Source organism: Arvicola amphibius, chromosome 4, assembly GCF_903992535.2.
Source record: "Arvicola amphibius chromosome 4, mArvAmp1.2, whole genome shotgun sequence".
Lineage (NCBI taxonomy): Eukaryota > Metazoa > Chordata > Mammalia > Rodentia > Cricetidae > Arvicola > Arvicola amphibius.
Genome location: NC_052050.1, coordinates 121,868,221 through 121,874,220, shown reverse-complemented (window position 1 = coordinate 121,874,220; position 6,000 = coordinate 121,868,221).

Here is a 6,000-nt window from a genome sequence, read left to right as displayed (position 1 = left end):
TGTTTGTTTGTTTGTTTACAGAAACAGCCTACCACAGAACCATATTTTGAGCCCTTCTTTCCTTTGCGTTTTGACACAGGGTCTCCATAAGATGCCCTGGCTGGCTTTTAACTCAACTACTTGCTAGAAGAACCTTGAACATGGAATGTTCTTATGAAAAAATGTAAGCTAAAGTGGTTTACTGTAATTTACTCTCTCTTAAAAGAAAAAGAAGAAAGACTCAAACTCCACCTTATATATTTTTTCAGATTTGATTTATACTAATGAAAATTGATCCAAATAGAAATGAGATTTTAATTATTAATAACTTTAACAAAATGAAAAGCAAGCTAAACCAGAAGAATGGGGGCTCTCTTTGTAAGCACAACTATTCCAAGCCTTTAATACAGTCATCAGCTGCCAAATTGACTTAGAACTGCTTAAATGCAGGACCTCAATTTCAATTAACCTTATATATTTCAAAATTCTCAGATCCCATTTTCTTCCCCTTAAGTTAATGAGACCCAGTGATAGCACTCCTTCACAAAATAATATGAAAATATGGAAGAGTTTCATTAAAAGTGCATTGGTCGAGGTGAGGATTTGGTCATTATTTCAAGTAAATCACACACTTCAATTGAGCAAGATGGAGATAGAGCTCAGTAACTACAACCTAGCACCCCATCCGGGGCTTTATTTCTTGATGAATACCACTACCAATTAGCTGACTAACAAGGAGGAAAGTTCTCGCAGAAGGGAGAATGGAGAGCAAGGAGAAACCCAGCTGTAATGCAGATTTACTAAATGCAGCTTGGGCTAGATTAGTTTGGATTAAAGCCAGCTAAGCAGAACTATTGTGCAAAGCTTTCCCTCGGGATAATCAGGAAAACACAGGTAGCCATCTGTGCAGGATTGTGTCGACATGTTTCAGAGGGTTCTTAAAACAGATGTCTCCCTTTCGTTCTGCTCATTAATATGTATATACTACGAATAATATCTATTTTATATATGTCTGATACTATAGATCAAAGTGTCTCCCAAATTTACCCCCAAATTTACTCTCAAAGGTAAATATTATAGGCATTTCCCTAAATTATAAACATGTTTAGAATTTTAAGCACTATTTTATTTGGTCTTTGGATTAGTTTTTTATAGGAACATCAGTATAAGTGGTGCTGAGGGCCTATAATCTAATAAATATTTCACTTAAGTATAATACAAATGGACTGTAAAAAACTTAACACAAGTTTTCAAAGCTGTGCAGTCATTAAAATGCTTTAAAGAAAATATTTTAAATTATTGAATACATACTTTCTCTGAAATTGTGCTAACAATCATAATCAAAGAGAACTTGAAATAAATTAATAATCTGTATAAATATATTTTGTATTTTTTACTTTATTAATTATGTAGAAGGTAGATAACATACACCATAAGCAAAATGAGAACTCTGTTCATCGTATACAAAGGAAGCCTGGTATTTCAAAGATTTGAAATGTTTTTTTTCTTCTATTTCAATAGGTAGTTAGAAAAGACCCATCATATGAGGTTTCTAGCTAGGTTTAATGATAGCATCAATCCCTGTGTAGGTCAGTTTTGTTTAGTAAACATTGATTCTTTTTTCCTTCGTAATAATACCAATGAAAACATGTGTTTAATTAGCTAAAAGTAGGAAACAATGTTATTTTGTTGATCCAAATCTTTCTATTCAGGTTTCCATAGGTATTTTTAGTTACTGTCTTAGTACTCTTACCAATAAGTCTCTTAAATACTCTTTGTAAAACATGTTATTCTGCTCCTAAATTCTACGTTGTAAATTTTTTCCCAAATAAACAGATGTTATCAGAACTTAAACGTTATTAACATAGAGCCATTGGCACTTGTTAAGAGGATTAGGAAATTTAGCTTGAGAACATTTCTGAATTTATTTTTATTTGTTTTTCTGCTTTATAAACTATTTTATTAATTTTAAATTTTTGAAAAGCATCTAACGGAGGAAAAATAACTGAGAATATGCTGAAGTGAGCACCAATCACCTTAACACTTCTCAAATGTATCTAAAATTTGCTTATCAAATATTGAACCTTCTTTCCTAGTGAACAAAAGCTTTTGTTTTCCTGCCTCAATTGTTTTCCATTGCCTGTTACTCAAATATTTCTAAATTTACCTTTTCTGTTTTCAAATCATTCTGTGAACACATATCAAATCTCTTGTTCTTCCCAGCCTTTTAAATCCTTTTTAAAGATGTATTATTTAGATTTTAATATTTTTACAAACATGTATATGTGCTTTTAACTATGTAAGTATGTCATTTATTTGCTCTATATCATGTACCGCTTAGAGTTACTCCCAATTCTCTCAGGTCTTCCACTCTCTCATACTATTCTTGGTGAAATAGCCTTGTAAAATATAGAATGCACCGTTCTGGAAGTCAAGTGATTAGCTCAAATGTTAGCTCCTCTGGCTCAAACTGTATATGACTCTAGCAGAAGAATCACTCACAGCTCTGTTCATCAATAAAATAATGAATTCCCCAAATTATAATAAATAACATTAGTGCCATAGCATATAAAATCTTACATCTTAAATATAAATAATATATTCATATGATTTTCATATGAAGTGATAGCACCCATACCTGCCTGACCATGGTGAGTTTGCAACTTCAATGCCAGAGGGTAGTCTGCACTTAAATTCCTAGAGTCTTTCATTTGCTCAAATTCTAACTCAAGAGAAAGAATAGCACAGCTTGTCTTACAGCTAGAATATAGTCTTTCCTGAGCCTCTGGGAGTGACCAGGATTCCAGGCATGAACCACACATATGCAGGCGGCTAAGTGGAAGGTCTTGGATGCACTTTCTTTTGTATAAGATGATACATTCCACTGGATCGGGAAATAAGAAAATTGCTTTGATTGCAAAAGTTGAGGAAAGACAATAAACCAGACACAGTGATTACAGAATGAAGAACATGGAGAAAGGATTTCTCATATGTATTGTTTCCTAAGAATACAGTAGATGCTGTTTTGCAGGTATAGCAGAATAAAGACTATTGGTCTAGTTAACCTGAAAGTTCAATCAGTATCAAACCTCACTAGACATAGTTCTTCCTATATCTTAAGGAAAAAGTAAAGCCTAAATTATATAGCAAGATAATTAAGCACAAAAAAGCAAAAACCCTTTGACCAATACTGGCAGAAACGTCTAGGACTACAAAGAGAAGGACAGGAATAGAAGAAGCCTTCCAAAAAATGAGTTCTGTGAGTTACAATGACCTAGTTAGAGAAAATCTTACTTCCAGAACTTTTATTAATCCTCATTTACCTACTCATAAAATATTAGTAGGAAAATTAGCTTCAACCACGCTACACTCCTGACTGATGACCTATCAGTGAATAAGATAAAGAGTCCCTTTTTATGAAGCCTGTATTCTTTTGAGGGAGATGAATAAATACACAGGTAAAGATACAAGTCAAAATCTCACATAATATATATATATATATATATATATATATATATATATATATATGAACAGAGTAACTCCAAAATTAATTAGCGAATGAAAATAAAATATTTAAGCAGAGATCTAGATGTAAAGAAAAATACTCCATAGAAATATATGACAGATTTGTGTGCTTTGGGCAGAAAAGAGACTAGTGTGTTAAATTAAAAACAAAAAAAAAATCAGCATGAAGGCAAATTCAATGGAACTGCAGAGAAAGAAACAAAGACAGAAGTAAAAAGTATTCTCCACAGTCTTATCGACACATGTGAGACTTTGGGTGAGGGTGAGTTTTAAATTTTTATATGCCCAGTTAAGGAAATATTTTTAAGGTTCCTAAAAAATTCTCAACAAGAAGTCAAGAATGGTAATCCACAGACCTTTTCTCCACCAAGTATTTTTATTTGAATGTTATGAAAGATCATTAGAATGTCTGCTTTTTTCTTTTCTTTTTTGACAGTAAAGTAGCAAGGTCTAATGTATATTCACAGATGGTAGACAATGAGACAAATCAAAATAGAAGCAGAAGTGAATATAATTGTCTACTACAGCCAGTTTAGGTGATACTATGGTCCAACGAGACTTTGAGAAACATCTATATTTTGGGGGTTCACTAGTCTAACAGGACTTGCTGGTAGAATAAAGATTAGTTTAATGAGAGAAAACCAATGATGTCTTGAAGACTCTTGCTCTAATCAGTTTGACAGAATATGATGCCACTTTGAGTTTTTCTCAATTTGTGACTAGAATAGTTTTGAAGTGGAGACCAAAACATAAATATCAACTTATGTGGTCTCATAAAATTCACTTTTAAGCATAAGAAAACACAGTTCACACTGCTTTGCCTGGTGCAAGATGTTAAGAAATGAAGAGCAAATAGTTTTCTCTCAGAGATCATTGTGTGACAGAATTTTGCATGTCCTGAATTTTTTATCTGTCTGTCTTCCTGATTGTGTGTGTGTGTGTGTGTGTGTGTGTGTGTGTGTGTGTGTGTGTGTGTGTGTCTGTGTGTGTGATAATGTTGTTATTTTATATGATTTCTGCCTATGGTAAAATCCTGTTAGATATCCCTGCTTAGATATTATCCAGTTATCACTTCCACTCCGTTTTGCTTTCTTGGAAAGGATGAGGTTTTAATTGTGGAGACAGAGTAACAACAAACTGTTCAGTAAACAAATCAAGAGAATCATTACTAGCTCTCTCTCTCTCTCTCTCTCTCTCTCTCTCTCTCTCTCTCTCTCGTCTGTTAGTACATACTCAAGTGAGCATAGGGTGGTACATATTTTCACGTACATGTGCAGAAACAAAAATGGGGTACATCAGGCTTTCTGCTCATGTCTCTATCCTGGAGACAAAGTGTCTCATTGAACTCAAACCATTTTTGACAGGGTGGCCAGTAAGTGAGATCCCAGGATCCACCTGTCTCTGTCCTCTTAATGCCATAATTATAGGCACACATGGATATGCCTGGCTTTTGTGTTGATGTTTGAAATTCAAATTCAGGCCCTCATGCTTGCACAGAAAGTACTCTTACCTGCTTAGTCATCTCCTTCATCCACATACACAATTTCTAATGTTTGTTAACCTCCTTTCAAAAATATACTTCTGTGAAATGAACAAGCCTCCCTAACTTGGCATATTTTGATAAATAGCAGTGCATTCCATACTACAGAAAGGAGTGCTAAATTCTATTGAAAACATATGCTGCTAGGTTAGCAGGCATCGTTCTCAAATTGGAAACAAAGCAATCAATCAATAGGATGACACAAAAGTAAGCAGTAGAATAATGTGTCATAAAACAAAGGAAAAGAAAGAACTGCAGCCACATGCAATCATGTAGACACGTCTAACATGTTTACAAAAGAACGCAAACTATGGCTTTCTTTGTATAAAAATTGAAGAGCAAGCAAATGAGTATGTGATGACAGGCTTTATACTTATTTGGCAAGGAGCAGAAATTGACTAAGGAAAGCTATTGCAAATGCTTCAGACTTCCATCAAAGGAATGGTAACACGAGTGAATTTTGATGCAAACCAATTCAACACATTACACATTTAATGTGAATATGCTTATATATACACACATATGACAAATTCCTTCTATAATTCATATAAGTATACATGCAGATACTGAATAAATAAAAGCTAACATATCAAAAATAACAAAAACGCTCATTACATTGTTTTATTGATTGATTGATTGATAAGGGTTTCTCTGTGTAACAGCCCTGGCTCTCCCGGAACTCGCTCTGTAGATCAGGCTGGCCTCGAACTCACAGAGATCCTCCTGACTTTATCTCTTGAGTGCAGGGATTAAAGGTGTGCACTACCATTTCCCAGCTTATAACATTCATCCTTCATGAGTATTCAGGTTAGTATAACAAAAATATACCAAATCAACTGATGTATTCTACTGCTCTTTGCTTCAGACAAAAATATGTATAGATCATTAGCTATAATGTTATAATAAGTTACAGTAAAATCTTTCTTCCCTGTAACTATTTAAAATGAATATTAATT